Source organism: Ursus americanus, chromosome 22 (assembly GCF_024610735.1).
Source record: "Ursus americanus isolate L20-20 chromosome 22, mUrsAme1.1.p, whole genome shotgun sequence".
Taxonomy (NCBI): Eukaryota; Metazoa; Chordata; class Mammalia; order Carnivora; family Ursidae; genus Ursus; species Ursus americanus.
This window is the reverse complement of record NC_142148.1, coordinates 51,010,493-51,028,459: the sequence shown is the minus strand read 5'-3', so window position 1 is coordinate 51,028,459 and position 17,967 is coordinate 51,010,493. Positions and strand designations below refer to the sequence as shown.

The following is a 17,967-nucleotide window of genomic DNA, read 5'->3' as shown; positions in this document are numbered from 1 at the left end:
CATTCCCTGCGGCATCCGGACTGCTGCGCTCTAAGAGGTCGCGGAGCGCGAGGATGTGAATGGATGAGCAACCTCCGCTGAGAGCCGTCGGCTGGCTGAATGTGGGGACACAGAGAGACCACACAGTTCCCGGCCCAGCCCACCAACAGCTCTGAAGGTGATAGAGTACAACGTGGAGGGCATCAGTGCTCTAGGTGCTGAGCCAGGGCAGGGGGAGGCGGAAGGAGGTGCTCTAGGAGGTGAGGAGGGAGGAGGTGCAGGGGAGGTGGAAGGAGGTGCTGTAGGAGGTGAGGAGGGGAGGTGGAGGTGATGGAAGGAGGTGCTGTAGGAGGTGAGGACGGGAGGTGGAGGTGATGGATGGAGGTGCTGTAGGAGGTGAGGAGGGGAGGTGGAGGTGGTGGAAGAAGGTGAGGAGCCAGGGGCTTGATGGTCTAGAAGAGGCGCCTTGTCCTGGCTCAGGTGAGGAAAGTCTCCCTCCAGTGGGGGTGGAGGGGGCATCCCTGGTGAAGAGGAGGAGCGGGGAGGGGGTGAGCACGAGTCCGGCGGAGTGGAGAGCAGGGAAAAAGCACAGCGTTGGACCATGGGCGCTTGTGTCTGGAGACCGAGAGGTTCAGCGGGGCACGGCTTTGGGGGCACCCTGGCTTTGGAAGCAGGCTGGCCTGCTGCTCAGGCGTACTATGCAGGTCGTCGTCCTGCCCTGTGACGTAGCACATGTGTGCCACATACATGGAATACGTGGTAATAACGGTAATGTATGGAAACAGATTCCATTTTCATTCTGGTGGAGGGACAGAGATGGTGTGTGAGGCTGGTTTGGACCCATCGAAGGGTCTGCAGGGGTAAAAAGCTGGTGCCAGTGGCAGGAGCCACCGCCCGTTGGGGCAGGTGATGAGGTCACATGTGTTCTGTTTTTTAAGATTTTTATTTATTTATTTATTTATTTATTTATTTATTTATTTATTTATTTGAGAGAGAGTGAACACAGCGGGGAGGGGAGAGGCACAGAGGGAGAGGGAGAAGCAGGCTCCCCGCTGAGCAGGGAGCCGGACCTGGGGCTCCATCCCAGGACCCTGAGATCATGACCTGAGCCGAAGGCAGACACTTCACCGACTGAGCCACCCAGGTGCCCCCCCTTTGTGAGAGTGGACAGTGCGGGTCGGGCGCCCTGGGCCGGGCGGGAGGAGGCGATGCCATTCTCATGGCAGAACCCTTGAAGGATTAGTTTGTGGAGTCTGTAGCTGCTCTAAGTCCCGGGGTGGGTGGCTGCTTGGTCTGCAGGTGCGCAGCTGGGCTGGCACTGGGGCTGCTTTCAGAGACCTTTCTGCGGTTGGTGGCTCCGAAGACCCGAGGGTCACTGTCTTTATCACAGGCAAGCATATGGGCGGAAGCTTGGGTTTTAGGGAAATCAGCAGGAGCTTAATTTTTGAAGCTGTGAGTTTAAGGGACCCGCCAGGTATGTCTGGAGGCAGCTGGGTGCGGTCTGGGACTGGCAAGAGGTCTGAGCTGGCAGTGGGACTCTGGGCGCCGTCCCTAGGTGAGGACACCATGTGAGTGTGGAGACTGCCAGCCAGGCAGGGCACTTGAGGAGGGGCAAGGAGTCAGCCCTGGGGGGGTCACAGCCTGGAAGGAGGGGTCTGCCGGGGCCCTACCCAGGAGCGTCAGGGCAGAGGGGAAGAGCAGAGGGGGGTTTGCAGGCAAGGGGCCGGCTCCACGCTGTGACCACCTGTGCCCAGTGCTCACCGATGTGATGTGTGACGTGAGGAAGGAGCGGACGTGCATACTTTCATAGTTAAGTAGGTCCGAACTGCTGGATGGTGATAAGGAAAGTTTTAGAAAGGTTTTGTAGAACTCAAGACGTGGTTTCCTTTCATGCCTGATACACAAAGATGTAAACATTATCCAGTACTATGGATTTCCCATGTTTGGTCTTTGTTCCCACTGGTACTAAACTTTTTTCCAAATATAAAGAAATTATTGCCTGAATTTAAATTATACAGAATAAAAATAAGCTTTTTGAGTTTAGAGAGTGTATTTACTGATGGGAGTTCCTTGTATGAATCCTCTCAAGGGTAAGAGTTCCCCTTTGGCTCCACGATTCTTACTGAAACGGTGATGCTGGCTGTCCCTTCCCTGCCGGTGACAATTCCATTTCTCCTGGTGACAACGATGTCCTTCCTCATGCCCTCTCTGAGTCCCTCAGAGATCTTTGATTCCGCGCAGCCCACCCCACCCCGGCATCCTCCCACCTTCCCACATGCTTGCCACCCAGCGAATCCTGCCCTTGACTTCTGTTTCTCCACTAGCTTGGAGCTGACCTGCCCGTTTCTCTGTCACGGCCTGTTGACCTCTTCTGGGAGCTCGGGGAGCAGCCCGGCAACTGCCTCTGCGGAGTGGCCCGTCTCAGGCATCGTAGCTAGACAGAACGGAGGTCGGAGGCAGAGCCCGTGCTCTTCATATTATCTGGGGGAAGACTGAAAAGACAAAAGGTTTTGTAAAAATCGGGTACCAAGTTAAAGTTCGAAAGTGTTCAGGCTGAATGACCCTGTTGTGTAGACCTGGGGTGACCGTTTGGTTGCTGGAGGAAGGGTGTGTCTCTTCTCTCTGAGGCCGGCAGTCCTTCTTCTCACCCCTCGGTCCGTGTCCCCAGGTCAGTGGCAACAGGACCACTGGCATGGGGCATGACGCCGGCACCCCATCTGTACTGGGCTGGACAGTATGCGGCCCCCCCAACCTGGGAGGGAACTGGGGCCTCTGGTGTGGGGGCTGGGGTTGAGCCTTTGACCTGCGACCTTGCCCCCTTGAGAGGGAAGCTCAGGGATGCGGCGTTCGCTGCTGCAGTCCAAGCAGAGCTGGATGTGAACTGAGGTCTGCCTGTCAGTCCTGGGCTGGCAACTGCCGGGCTGTGTGCCCAGGGGCAGCCGGAGAGCCAGACCCTGTGCTGTGGGTGACTTGCCTGAACGCATGGCCTGATGGGTCCCTAAAAGCAGCTTCTTTGCCGTCCTTCCTGTCCTGGGCCACTGGTGGGTGAGGCCACACACACACGTGGGTGCGGAACCGGCACTCTGGCGGGTCGAAGGGGAACAGAGCGACAGTGGGTGCTTGGACAGAAGGCGCACAGCGGAGCAAGGGTAAGCGCTGTTGGCTTACTCGTATTACTCCCTTTAGGTGTCCCTGAAGCAGGGGGTCAGCAGCCCCTCTTCTCTCGATCTGGAGGTCCTGTCGGTTTTTGTGCCTCCTTTCGTCAGTAAGGATGACAGTCAGATGGCTGGCGCCCCCTCCGCGACTCTGAGCAAGACCAGAAGGCGCTCCTTCAGAAAGAAGAGGGACAAGCCCAAAACGGAGCCCTGGAAGGGCCTCCCTCCTGAAGACATTAGTGTCCCCAACGGTGTGGACCTGCTTGGCCTGCCTCAGCTCTGCTTCCCAGGTATCCCCCGCCCTGCTTTCCCAACTCCCCCATGGTGCTTTCTAGAAACCAAGTCAAGAAAGGGTGACAGACGGGGGGCTGGTTACCCCTGGCAGCCCCGAGGCCAAACTGCAGGTCTCAGTTCTCTTAATCTTGGGGGTTTGGGAGCTGAAGGACGTGCAGCCCAATAGTGCAGCCCCCATGTTTTGGAGAGCGAATCCCAGACGAAGGGCTGTCGGGATCGCCAGCACGGTTGGTAGAGGTGCTTTCCAAGGATTTTCACTTCTGATTGACAGGCCCGTCTTCCAGAGGTCCGGCCGGTGGGTCAGGATGAGTCCAGTTAGCCTGCAGCATCTCCCCCCAGAGTGCACTTCCGCCGGGCTCTCTGGCCCCTGTTTTCTGGGGACCCCGGGGCCTGTAGCCCGGGCTCACATGCTTTCCCCACCTGGCCTGTTCCCGGCAGTGGGTGGCCCTCATGTTTTCCACTGGTCTTTGAGAAACGCTGAGTGGCTGGTGTAGAAGACTCAGACTAGGGACTTCCCGTCCGTCATTCCCTGTCTGGGAGGTTCCATCGGGAATGGCTGCTGTCTCCCGGTCTCAGGGATTACAACCCGGGGACAGCTAGGACAACCCCTGCACCTGCCATGCTCAGAAATGGTCGCCTCCCCCAGGCACACCCCAGAGGGTTTGTCTGCGGTTGTTCTTATGTTCCTTCGCTAAATTCTGCAGAGCACAGAGGGTGGCTGAGAAATGGGCACCCACGGAGGGACGGAGGGGGCCACGGCTGGCTGGCGGCCCGACCCCCCAAGTGCCACAGCTGGCAGGGCGAGGACAGGTTCTGTAGGCCGCAAAGTGGGCTCACGGAGAGCCCAGCCTCGGAGGTGGATGCCACGGGGCCGTGCCGAGATTTCCTCTTCTTTCTCTACCCGCAGGGGGCGTGTACGTGGCCTCCGAACCGAAGGAGGACTGTGTCCACTTCCTGGTGCTGACCGATGTCTGTGGGAACAGAAGTATGCCGTGGTTGCCCAGTACTCCCGACCCCTGCACATACGTGACTGCCGTGAATTCCCTCTGAAATCTGCTGGTGTTTATTTTTGCTGAAACACGCTTCCCGCAATCACCACGATTGTAATCATTTTAGCGTGTGTGGGTCAGTGGCACTAAATACACTCCCGCTGGCGGGCAGCCCCTGCCACGTCTGGTTGCAAAAGACATTCATCACCCCGGAAGTCCCACCCCCGGCCCCCGGCCCCCCGTTCTGCCCACATGGGTTTGCCTGCTTCGGACACCTGGTGTCAGTGGACTCAGGCTGCATGTGGCTTCTGTGTCTGGCTTCATGCACTCAGTGAATGGGGTCAGAGTTCATCCACGTTGGGGCAGCAGCACCTCTGTCCTTACGGCCGAGTCCTACCGCCCAGTGTATGTGAGCCACAGCTTGTTTCCCACATGTCCGTGGAGGGACATTTGTGTTCTTGTATGTGGGGTGACAGCTTTGGGCCTCCAGAGCATGACTTGGCCCTCCCCCGCCCGGCAGGGCCACGAGTGCGAGCCAGCCGGCCCCTGGAGGTCGCAGGGGCCGCCGTGCACCTGAAGAGGCGGGGTGACCCACGGCCTGTGTCCAGAGGGTTTCCAGAAGCAGCAGTGCTTTACCCTGGGGAAGTCCAGGAATCCCACACCGAGGGGGCGGTGGCTGCCCGGTTGTTCCTCCCCACTCTGCCATCAGAGGCTGGGCCAGGTGTGCTGGGAGAATTATCCCTAAGTGTCATGGCATAAGGCTCAACTCGATGGGCTCTGTCCCTTCACGCCTGTGGATGTGCCTCGGAAACCTGTGGGAGTCCAGCATTCTGCTGATGTCTGAGTGCGCGACCTCCGTGTCTGGACTAGGCGTCCCCTGGACCCCTGGACTAGGGTGGGCAGTGGGCAGCGCGGGGAGGCCACCCCTCATGGCCGTGTGTGCGGGCTGCTGGGCCTGCGGCGTTGGCGGCCTGCCTGCTTGCCTGGGTTAGGTAGGGGTGGGAGACGAGCCGGGGGCCGAGTTCCTGCCCCTCCCTGGCCAGCGCTTCCGGCAGAGACAGGATGGGAGGCTGGATTATTCAGGAAGGTGCTTGGGAGCCTGTCTGTGAAGTGATCGCTATGAGAAGTACATGTTATTTCTCTTATCCTTAAATACATTTTAAAAAGGTCACAGCCTCTGCTTTGCCTGTGACTCCCCCACTACACCTGGCTGCTGGGGTGTGCGTGACCCCTCGCCCATCCTCTCAGTGCCTGCGTGGTTTCGGGGTGACTCTGGGCCCTACATGCTGGCCTCCCCACCTCCCCTCGTGCCCAGTGACCAGCCACGCCCTGTCCTGCGCTCCTGTCTTTCCGTGGACTGCACGCGCAGCCCCGCCCGGAGTGCAGACGGCACTGTGGTCCTCATATGCCAGCTGCCCGTGTGCTCAGCCCGGTGCCGACGACCCTCCTGCACAGTCGTTCATTTAATCCACAGCGAAGGGGGCTGGGAACTCTCAGCATCATCCCCATTTTACCGCTGAGGGAGCAGGCAGTCGCACAGGGAGGTGAGGGGACTTGCCTGGGGGCCCAGCACACTGACTTGAGGGCCTTGGTTCAATGTTGGTGGGTAGACGAATGGCGTGCCCACTGCTTGCCGGGCTCTCCCCCTGTCTTGCAAGACCCTCGCGTTCACACCATCCCCAGGTGGAGCTGTTATCACGGTCCGCCGTCCCTACTGAAAAACCCCAAACAACCCTCCACGGGGGCCAGACTGTGGCCCTCAGTGATGCGCCACTCGTAAGCTCTGCAGTGGTCTGTGCCTTCTGGAATCTCGGTGCCGGTACTTTTCTCCAGCTGAGAACCCCCCCTCTCCCCCACCGACACACACATATATGGCCCAGTGCTGGAGGTTTTTTCCTGTGTAAGCAGAGCCCATGGCCCCTTCTGTGTCTTACTGTGTTCTCACTGTGTTCCCATCTGGGGTTGGGACGTGTCATTGTCTCTGCCACCTCAGCACATCACACACTGGGGGAGGGGGGCATCTGCGAGGACTGGGACTCCCAGTGACACAGGGGGGGCATCCACGCTGACTGGGACTTGCGGTGACACCGGAGGGGGCGCCAGCCGGGTGGCGGGGGAGCAGGATGCTGTCTGGGCCCCTGCCCTCTCGCTTCTGTCTGCAGAGGCCCACACTGCTGAGGATAGAAGCTGGGACCAGCTGGATCGGAGGGTGACACGGGCCTGTTGCCTTCTCTCCAGGACGAGTCGTGTTTCTACAACGGCAAGGCGCACTGGGAGCCATCCTGGCCGACCGCGGGCGTGGCTGGCTGCTTCGGACCGTTCTCGGTGTGCGTGGTCTCCAAGCTCCCCTACTACAACGCCCTCAAGGACTGCCTGTCCTGGTGAGCCCGTGCGGTGCCCGCGTGTCTGCGAGGCCACGCCTGGCGCTGGCGGTGGTGGGAGGGCTCTGGTTTGGTGACGGGAGCTCCCGTGAAGGCCCAGAGGCTTCCCGAGGCGGTAGCCTGTGGGGAAGGTCTGCCAGACAAGGGAAGATGAAACCAAACTGTGGGAAGTAAAATTAGTATGGAGGATTTTATGTTGTTTGGTTTTTTAAAAAAGACGTCCATCAGAAATAGCTCTTCTCCTGTTATCTGAGAAAATCAGGCTGCCGCTGCTGTCAGTCCTGTTAAGTTCATGACAGTTAACGAATTATCTTTTCTTGGGGTGGAATCTTGAAGTGCCTTAATGCTGATGATATTGAGTAGAAAGCCTGAGGACGTAGAGAAGTTTTGAAAACTCTAGAGAGAATCGCGTCGGGCGCACTTGCCGCCTGTCGTCGGGGGATGATTGTGGCGTGTGGACACGGTCCATCCCCCGGCCACACGCGCCCTGGCCGCCTGGTTTTCGTTCTCACCAAGTTCTAGTCTTGGAATTCTCAGTGGTTTGGTTAACGACAGAGGCGGCCAACGGAGGTTTGCCTTAATGCTGTAATACCCACCCTCCACCCCTGGCAAGTCGCAGACTTCTGGAAAGACCATCATTTTGGTTCTCACACTGTGGTCAGAGGGATGAGCAGGAATCCTTCCTGACCAAACTCACCACCTTCGGAGCTCAAGTTCCAGCACCTTAATGTTTTAGTTTTCAAAATGTGGCTGGTGTTTGCCCATAGTTTGGGTCTAGCCCGCGTTTTATTGCCCCCGACACAGAACAGAGCGCTCGCCGGGTCTCCCTCCGGGACTGCGTGCTCAGTAGGGCATGTCTGCCCGGGCGTGGGCAGTGATAGGATGATAAATTAGGACAGGGTCCCTTTTCGTTAATTAACTGGTAATCTTCAGCACCTGAGGGTAGGTGGCTTGTGCACCCATCTCGTTTCCTCTTCTGTGAATTGGGGGTGGTGTTGCCACCCTTTCTCGAACGGAACGGGTTCGGGCCTGCGGGGAGGACAGCACCTGCTTCACTTTCTCGGCCTTTGTACGCGTGATCATTCACGTGTGACTGGCAACAAATACCATCCTGCTAGACGTTAATGCAAAGGAACATTTAACTCGAAAAACGTGTTCAGTTTCCCTGCTCCTCGAGTTTTCTGTCTCCTGATGGTCGTTGCTAAATGACCCGAACTAGAAAACAGAAAAACAGATGACAGAAATGCAAAAGGCAGTTTATAAATACAGATTTATAGATTTTTAAAATCTGTTTTTCTGCTATAATGGTGGCGTGTAAACTAGGCCTCTGTGTGGACAGAAATTGGGAGAGAATGCTTAGTTGTATTTGGGGAATTAGATTATGGAGAGTCTGGTTTTTTTTTTTTTAACTCGATACTATTCTTTGACAATAATTAAAATATGGAAGAATATTGAATTATCTCCATTTCCTGACACTAACTTCAGGAAGAGCTATTATTATTTTTAAAGATTTATTCATTTATTATTTTTAGAGAGAGAGAGAGCAGGGAGGAGGGACAGAGGGAGAGAGAGAGAGAATCCCAAGCAGGATCCATGCTGAGTGCAGAGCCTGACACGGGCTTGATCTCATGACCCTAAGATTGCGACCTGAGCTCCAATCAAGAGTCAGATGCTTAACCGACTGCGCCACCTAGGCGCCCTGACTGACCCCAGGCGGACTTATGATTTGTTACTTAAAGTAACAGCGTAAGCACTTGGCTTGCGGGACACGCGTGGGCCCTGCTGTGGCCCTGCTGTGGCGAGTGAGGCCGGGGACCGCCCCAGGGCACAGAGGTGGGGTTTCCAGGGCAGTTGGCTGAATTTTGCCTAATGTAGACACCATGTCACCACCACTGCCATTAAGACAGAGAACATTTCCACCACGCCCCAAAGTTCCCTTACACCCTGTGGTCACTTCCCAGCCGCCTGCCCCCAGGCACCTGCTGGTCCGTCATGCGTTTCAGTCACTTGCCGCTGTGCCTTGAACAACGCGGTTTGAACTGTGCGCGTCCACGTACACCTGGATTTTTTTCAACAAATACAGTACAGTCCTATATATGTATTTTCTCTTCCTCAGGATTTTCTTAAAAACATTTCCTCTTTTCTAGCTTACTTTATTCTAAGAATACAGGATATAATGCATATTACATGCAGAATACCTGTTAATCGATCGTTCGTGTCGTCGGTAAGGCTTTAGGTCAGCAGCGGGCTATCAGCAATTAAGTTTTTTGGGGGTTGAGAAGTTCTATGCAGGTTTTCAACTGCGTGGGGGAGAGCACCTTTAACCCCTCACATTGTTCAAGGGCCAACCGTATTTCAAAAGTCAGAATGCATTTGGGAAACAAACGTGGCCAAGCACTTTCCTTTGAGATGTTTACTCGCTGCTGAAGTATGACCCAGACAGAAAATTGCATGAATTCCAGCTGTGTAACCAGCACTCACAGCAAGAAACAGAACATGACCAGCCCCCATCCCCCCACGCTCCACCTCTCCTGTGCCCCCCTGCAGGCAGGTCCTGACCCTGGGCAGCCTCACCTTGCTGTCTGAGGCCTAGGGTTGTCGTCAGTGTCCTCCCGCCACCTCCCCCGCCCCCAGCCTGGAAGGCCCTGGGGCTGCCGACACTGGCAGACAGGTCAGCGCTGATTAGAAATGCTAAGATGTCCTCCAGTCCCCTTCATGTCACTGCAATGTTGTGTAATCGTTCTTTCTGATGGCTGAGTAATATTCCATTGTGACGGGTAGTAAGGAGGGCACGTATTGCATGGAGCACTGGGTGTTACACGCAAGTAATGAATCATGGAACTTTACATCAAAAACTAAGGATATACTGTATGGTGACTAACATAATAAAAAATTATAAAAAAAGAAATGCTAAGATGACAATTGGATACTCATACTTATTTTGTGATTTGATTTTTTTTTATTTTAGTTTATTGACTCATCTGAAGCTCTGTAAAGATTTTGAAGTTGACAATCACATAAAAGATTTTGCTGCAAAACTGTCTTTGACACCTAGCCCGCCGCCTGGACCGCTTCATTTGGTCATTAAATCTGGAATTTTGTCTTTTCTTTATGAATAGTAAAAGTCCTATGTCGACGATGGGTTTAATGTTTTAAACTGTTTCTTACGTTCCAGGGTGTTTAAATTACGCTTCTCAGGTTCCTTACAGAATCATCTATTTACGCTGTTTCTAGAGATGCGTTTGCCGGGCGGCCCGTGATACGTGGTGTGGAGCTGGTGATGGGCCCCCTTAGTGCTTAACACACCGGCTCATTTGGTTTATTTGTCTGGAATATTGGGTATTGTATTAAACTGATTCATGTTTTCTCCTGTCCGGGGTGATTAATGAAAAGTACCTGGCTTCCTATTTTTTGGTTTTTCCCAGTGCCACCGTGTTGTTGAATAAGTGGCCAAGCGTTTCCGTGGGTCTGGGTTCCCTGGCACGCTCGTCCTGAGATGTTGTTGGCTCTTTCACCACTTGAGGGTTTCGGGCTAAGGACAGTTGCAGAAAGGCAGCCCACGTTCCCCCTTTGCCGAGTAATGGGCCAAGACGGCTGAGCTGTGATGACACCTGTCTGGCCTGGCATCTTCCAGACTGACGCAACCACCGGGCATTTCCTCGTTCTCAAACAAGCACCTGCCAGATTAGTGTCTGGAAGAAAGTCATAGATGTCGACTCTGCTTCACTCAGTCCTTTCTGGAAGCTTAGACATAGAGATCTCGGTTCTCTACGTATTGATTATTATTCACAGTTGAAAAATTAATTTTATTTCGCAGGAGACATGTGATCATGAACTTAAAATGTATATTTTTAATATCACACTACAGTGTGTGGGATGGGGGAGGGAACCCTGCCAGATGCATTCCAGGCCCAGAGACAGAGCAAGTTGCCCCAGGACCTTGGTTCCGCTCCCAGAAACCTTTGTAGGGACGTTTATTGGGTTCTTGTTTTGTGCAAGGCTCTCATCTTTATTATGTGGATAATTGGTATTTTTTTATGGTTCAGTGAAGTCATCAAAGTTTCTGTTCTTGCTCTAATCACTCAACAAGTGTTCCCTGAGGACCGGCTAAGCAGTGAACAAAGCCGAGTTCAGGGCAGTTTGAGGGTTAACCGTATGTACTATGTTCCGCCTTTGAGCATGAGTAATGCACGAACCGCGCCCATACCCATCTTCTGTACCTCGGAGTCTTGGATGAGCTCACATTTGGTTCTCCGACTTTTACCACCCCCGTGAGAAAGTTTCCTGGGGGTCGTTCTTGATGCCTCTTCTCTTCACCCCTGCATTCCATCCATGGCTCATCCCTGACCGGCCAGCTCCCGGCGTTTGCCTCTAGTTGGCCACGGCCACCACCCCACGCAGGGCCACTGGGTCCCACCTGCGTGACTTGGGGAGCCATTGGTCTGGCCACGTCCATTCTTGACCCTTCATTCAGTTCATCCTTTGCATAGTGGCTGCAGGGCCACTGGGTCCCACCTGCGTGACTTGGGGAGCCATTGGTCTGGTCATGTCCATTCTTGACCCTTCATTCAGTTCATCCTTTGCATAGTGGCTGCAGGGACTGTTAACATCTATCCATTGGACTCTCCTCTTGTGCGTAAAACCCCACAATGGCTTCTCGCTGCGTAGCTGCCGCAGTCCTGCATCCCTAGCCCCTGTATCAGTGTCCTGCTCTGTCTCATGTCCTCACTCCCTTGCTGACTGTTGTCCAGCCACACTGGATTTCCCTCAGTCCCTCGCAGGTGCTGCCCCCAGGCCCTTGCATATGCTGTTCCTGGAAGTCAGGTTCTTCGGGACGGCCTCTGTGCGACCTCCCACCCGTCTCTCTGTGCCCTGCTCCCTTCCTGCAGAGCCCAGCATGGTCTGCAGTTAGGGCCCGCACACGTGTGTGTTTTGTTCAATGTCCATCTTCTCCATCGGCCTCCAAGCTGCATGAGGAAAAGGCCCTGTTCAGAGCTGCGTTTGCGACGCTGTTACCATGCCTGCTGCTCCCACAGCTGTCGAGTGAATGAATGAACGGATGGGTCGTGTTTCGGCGTTAGCCTGTCCTGTTCACAGAGCAGGGCCTGCGTCTTGGTTCTTGCGCATTTGTCCGAATGAGCCGAGTCTGGCTCAGACTAGCCGCTGTGATCCCCCTCGTGCGGCCTCACCAGCTCTGGGGTCCTCATTGATACGTGGCCCTGACCCATCTTTGGGAGTGTTGAACCACTGTGGCTGTTCCTTGTTTTGGAAAAACCCAAGGCCAAGGTTCTTCTCTAACCCCGGAGCCGATTCAGCATGGAATTCCAGAACCCACTACAAGCAAACATTGATGGAGATGCTGTGTAGCTAGTGGTCAGGAGCTGTGGTTCCTGTGAATCAAGCGTGTGGGCGCCGGGTGGGGCATCTCCTGTCTGCATCAGGGGCGGTGGCGCCCAGCCTCCACCAGGCCTGGCTCGGTGCCCTTTCGCGGACGGCGCCTGGACCACCGGCCCGAGAGCAGCAGACACCCCGCGTCCCTGGGCCCGCTCTGCCGCTTCTCTGCCCACCAGCGGGTCTGATTTTACGTGCTTTCAGAGCACGGCCAAGTCGCTGGGTGTGCACGTGAAATGCGCCTTTTCCGTCTCACTCTACCGGACTCACTTCCTGTGTTGCTTTGTGCGTGGATCCTATTGTCTGCGTGGGGCTACAGTCAAAGCTGAACTTTGGAAAGTGTTTCCCCGAAATCTCTCTCCCTCCTCAGTCTCTTCACCTGAGAGGTGGGGTGGACAGCAGAGCCCAGCTCAGAGGGTGTGGGTCTCACGCACGTGAGGTTGCTGGCATCCCGGGGGCCCAACAGCGTCCCTGGTAGAATGACTGGTGTTTGTATTAGTTTCTACCTGTAGTTGGGAAGCTGGTCGATATGTTTATTTTTTGAAATATTGAGGGGAATTTTTCATATAAACTTTACAATGATTCATAGTTCATCACCGCTGGGAGCATGTAACTCTGCTCTACTGTGTTTTGTTTTAAATAAAAAGGATGTTACTGTCCACACAGCGCGTCCGCCTTGATTCTGATGTGTCTTGCTTCTGTGGGCCAGTGGGTGACAAGACGGTGCCGTCGGGGAGCCCTTGCAGAAAGAAGGCTTCTCCTGCCCTCAGGTTCTTTGCACAAGCGTTCACGCAGAGCCGTGGTGATGCAGGTGTGAGCACGTGTGGAAGGCGAACATTTGTTCTCCAGCCAGTGCTCCGCATCTCTCCGTGTGTCCTCCTTCCACACTTTTCCTGGCGGGAGCTTCTCTGTGCTCAGATTCGAATCTTCTCTGTGCTTGTGGCCCGGTGCTCCTCACACTTGGGTCACTCCGTTCTGCTGGTCCCCAGGGCTCCAGGGACGCTCCTGGGTGCCCCCCAAAAGGCTGACACCCACGGTCAGGAACGAACTTGCCAATGAGCTGGAAGGCTTCTCGGTGGAGGGGCCCCTACCGTCCCCCTCCATCTACCGCGTCCTTTTACACAGAAGGGGCATTCTGCAGATACTGAATTTGAATCAAAGTGTAATTTTGAGATACCATCATTGAGAAAAATAAAGTCTTTCTCAGCGATTTCTTAAAGTGCACGTCTTTAAAGAGCTTTGAAAATTACGTTGAAAATACTAAGAGAATTTGTAATATGCAGTAAGTGTTCTAAGAGTAACCCGATCGTGTTTGACTTAGAACCTGTGCTGATCGGGACAGATGTCCAGGTGTCAGTTTATCTTTGCCGATGGGCAGTCTGCTAATGAAGTAAAGAGTTTAGGGAAGTTTGGCCGAAAAAGACATTCAGTACTTGATTCACGTCTGAGCCTTGCTCAGCAATTCTGTGTGTCTCTGGACTGTTTGGTTCTGTGACATATACGGGGATAGCGTGAGTCTTCAAACACGTATCCTAGGTCAGACACCCTCGGTGCCAGAACGGAGAGTCTCAGTGCATTTTGGCCTCTGCTGGGAGCGGCTCTCTGAACTAATTACGGAACTTGGTCGTCACAGATATTTAACATGAAGCCACTACAGATCGTGTTTCCCTCCCGCGTGGACCCTGAGAGCCCGGTCATCGACTTGGACCTTCACCTGCCCTTGCTGTGCTTCAGGCTCGAGAAAGTGCGGCAGGTAAGCGTCCCTCCGGACCTGGGGAGTCCGTGCTGGTTGGCTTGGTGGGGCATCTAAGCTGTCATCGTCTGGAGGGTGATTCCAGGGCACGTGTGTTCCAGAACATTCCAGAATGTTCCAAATGTTCCACAACACACTGGGAATAGTTGCTTTTTGGCTTCAAGCAGACATTCAGGACTGTGCACACCATTTACAAGCAGTGCTTTTGGGGGTTAAAGGGGCTTTCGTTTTGGCAAACAGCAGGGAAACCGGGTGAGACCTAGGCTCCACGTGGTTTTGGTGGCGCATTCACACGCATGTTCAGTGCATGGCGCGTGGTCAGAGGTGTGTACACGGTGTCGTTGATCTCCCCCAGATCCTAACGTGCCTCCTCATGGAGCAGCGGATGGTGTTCTTCTCCTCCAGCTGGGCGCTGCTACCGCTGGTCGCCGAGTGCTTCCTGGCCTACCTGCACCCCCTGCAGTGGCAGCACACGTTCGTGCCCGTCTTGTCGCGCCAGATGCTAGACTTCGTCATGGCACCGACGTCCTTCCTCATGGGCTGCCACCTCGACTACTTTGAAGAAGTCAGCAAGGTTAGGCCTTGGCCATTTGCTGTAGAATGTCAGATCCTTGTGACCCCTGTGGGGACTGGCGGAGAGGGGCTTCCAAAGGGCCCTGCAGGGAGGGCCACGTGCCCTGGCCACAGGGAGAGGGTGGGCACTCCTGTCCCTGGGGCTCGTGCTCTGGGCTCCACGCACGCGGGGTGCTGTTGCGCGTCTGCACCATCCTCCTGCAGTCCTCCGGGTGTTTTCGAGGCTGGGGGGTTCTGGGCGCCGGGACCCCGTGTCACGTGCCAGTTCCCTTAAATTCCCGGGGCTCCAGCGAGGAGAGTGTGGGTGTCGGCACTGATGGAGCCTGCTAACCGGCCTGGCCGTGGCTGCTTTCTAGTTTTGTGGCCTTGAGTGAGGTGCCAGCCCTTACTGAGCCTCAGCCTCCTTGGCTCTAAAGTGGGCATGTCCTCCTGGGCCGGGCTCTGTGTGGGGACCACCCCGCACCCGCCAGCACAGGGGAAGGGCTTGGCAGACCCCAGCAGCCAGTGTCCCGGTCCAGATCTTGTGTTTCTCTGGTTAAGCTTCTGTTGTTCAGTAATGCTGTGGACCATCCTACTGGAAGACGCCCCGTCTATGGATTTCCCTCCTCCTCCTCCTTCCTCTCTCCCCGCTTTTGTTTTTGAGGCAATCCGCTGGCTCCCAAGAAAGCCAGCTGGCCTCCCCAAGCTCCCAACCTCCCTGTACGCTCTGGCCTCCAGCCCCTCCGTCTCTCCGAGACCCCCGAATCCACCAACCTCCCCATCTTTCACGAAGCCCCCCAGGCCTTCTCATGTCCCCCAAACCTCCCCGTTTACCCGAGCCCTCAGCCTCCCCTCGTCCCCTGGCCTGCCGGAGCCCGCCGACCTCCCCACAAGTCCGTCCTCCACCCATCCCCGTTCTCCCAGAACCCGCCCCCTCGTCCCCCTTCCCTGGCCTCTCGTGTCCCCACGCCGGCCTCCCCACATCCCCGTCCTCCCGGAGACCGCCAGTCCGCCCCACATCTCCCGACCGGCCCGCGCCCCGGTCCTCCCCACAGCGCCGTCCTCCCCGGGCCCCTCCCTCGTCCTCCCCACTTCTCCGGCCTCCCCACATCCTCGGCCTCCCGAGCCCCGCGCGGGAGGGGCCCGTCTCCGCCACATCCGCCCTGCGGACCGGTTCGTTGGCCCCGCTCGGCCCTGCCAACCCCCAGCTCCAGGAGCCGGCCCGCCCGCCCGCGTCCCGGCCCCCTCCCCAGCCCCGCACTCACTCGGACCGCGCGGGGCGCCGGGAGGCGAGGGCAGACCACTGCGAGGCGGCGCCGCGAACCGACGGGCGGCCCTCCCTCCCACGCCTCACGCCGCAGGCGCACAGCCGTCCCGGCCCGGCGGCGGCAGCGGTGGCAGCGGGCTTGCACCCTCGGGGCCGTGCTGCGTCCGTCGGCGCGGGCCGCGCGTGCGCGGCGACCGGCTGAGCCGGGCTTCACCGCCAAGGCGCGCGCCGGGCCGAGTCCCCGCACCGATCTTTGCCCCCCCGCTGGGAGGACCGGGCATGCGCCCCGCAGCCCGCGCATGCCCTGCACGCCACGGGGCTCCGCTTCCGAGACCGCGCCGGACAGTCGCGCCGGGAATTCAGGACGGCAAGGGACTGAGCGCGCATGTGGTGGCCGAGTCCGGGAAAGCCTCGGCGGGGGCCGGGAGGGGCGGCCCGCCGAGCTGAGGTCCCGGGGCTCCCACCGGCGGCACTCTGGGCCGGCGGGGTTGGACCGATCTCGGGGAAGCCCTCCCACCCGCTGCCCTGCCCCGCACAGCCCGGACGCGGCCCCTTTGCAGGGCCGCCCTAGCCCGCCGCCCTGCAGCCCAGCCCCAGGGCCGGAACCCGCGCAGTCGAGCCCCGCAGTGGGCCGGGGCCTGGCCCGAGTCCTCGCGCGTGTCTTCGCCAGGCTTCCTGCCCACCCCGAGGAGTTAGGTGTCCCGGGCCCCTCTGCACACACGAGAGTGAGGCTCAGGGGTGTGTTCCGTGGCATCACAGCTAATGCTGGGCTGTACTTAGATTGGATCCTGGAAGACGGCCTGAAAGAGGCTGTGGGAGGTGGCTGGAGGTAGACAGATGTGGGGCCTGCGTGCTGGTCTCAGGGCTGGAGACAGAAGAGGAGGACCCCGGGGATCTGGGAGTCACCAGGCCTAGGGCAGCTGAGCAGACCCAGGACGCCGAGTGGAAGGGGCAAAAATGCACTCGTCCAGGGGCTTCTTCAGGCATCCTTAGGAGCCTGGCCTTTGTTCTTTAGGCCGCAGGCAGCCTGGGGAGGGTTTCAAGCAGGAAGTAATATCTGATTTGTGTTCTTTAAAAAAAAAAAAATGACAACCTTGCGGTAGGAAATGAAACCAGAGGCAGGGCAACTTTCATCTTTATGGTGTCACTTTGATCCTCACCACAAGCCAGGAGGCAGGTTAGGGCCACACTCCTTTTCAAAGGTGAACTCCTGAAGCCCAAAAAGGTAACCCACCGTTCTGTCCTCAGAAGCTATCATTTGACTCTAGTTGTAACAGAAGCAGGTAAAATAAAACAATTTTGCGTAGCAAGAGTTTTACTATATATGTTTTTGTTGTTCTTTAATGAAATGTGTTATGGTTATTTGTAGAATTTTTTTAACTCCATCCAAGTTTGCAAGGAAGTGTGTCTCTGAATGTGAGCCCCAGGGCCTTGGTCCCCAGAGTTTGCTCCACCTGGAACTCTCCTCCCTCTGGAGCGTGTCACTCCCTCATGTCTTTGAGGCTTATGTGTCACCTCATCAGATGCCAACTGACCACTCTGTGTATAATAGGAACCCCCACCCCCCACCCCCTGACTCTGCTCTGTTGTTCTGCAAAGCAGCTGTTGTCCTCCACAGCCCTACACTGTGTGCTTGTTTATTTCTTGGTTGTGTGTCCCTCTCCCAGAACGTTAGATTCATTCAAGCAGGGACTTTGTTCACTTCTGGGTCCCTGGCACATAATGAGATATTGTGGAGTAACTGAGTACAGCTTTGGGTGATGGGAAGTAAGAAACTGTTATTTAAAGTGTAAGAAGGGAGTGGGAGTCAGGGAAGGGAGTGGAGGGACAAAGGGGATTATAGTGAGGGGATCTTTGCAGGGCGGTGGGGGCGCTTTGGTAGACTAAAAATGGCCACCAACTTGTTGACACTATTCCCCACAGGAGATTGAATCCAGTCATTCACCCCTTGAATGCGGATGGCTCTTGTAACTTGCTTTGACCAGGAAAATGTGTCACAGGGGATGTGGTGTGACTTTTGAGCCGAAGCTGCAGGAGATGGTCTGGCTTTCTTGTCACCTGATTCTAAACAAGTCCAAGCAGGTCTGGTGAGGAGGCTGCGTAGAAGAGTGCAGATCCTCCCTGGCTGACAAGCTGCCACCTGCCAGACACGTGGGTGAGGCTGTGCTTGACCACCCAGCCCTAGCCAAGTAGTCAGCCAGCTGCG

The 17,967-nt window shown here is 56.2% G+C and overlaps 1 protein-coding gene across 13 annotated transcripts in view; it reads left to right on the top strand.

Annotated features, from left to right (window-relative positions):
• The window catches only part of LOC148108139 (uncharacterized), a 485,477-nt gene that overhangs the window by 317,573 nt on the left and 149,937 nt on the right, over window positions 1-17,967 (top strand). The window lies entirely within an intron of this gene.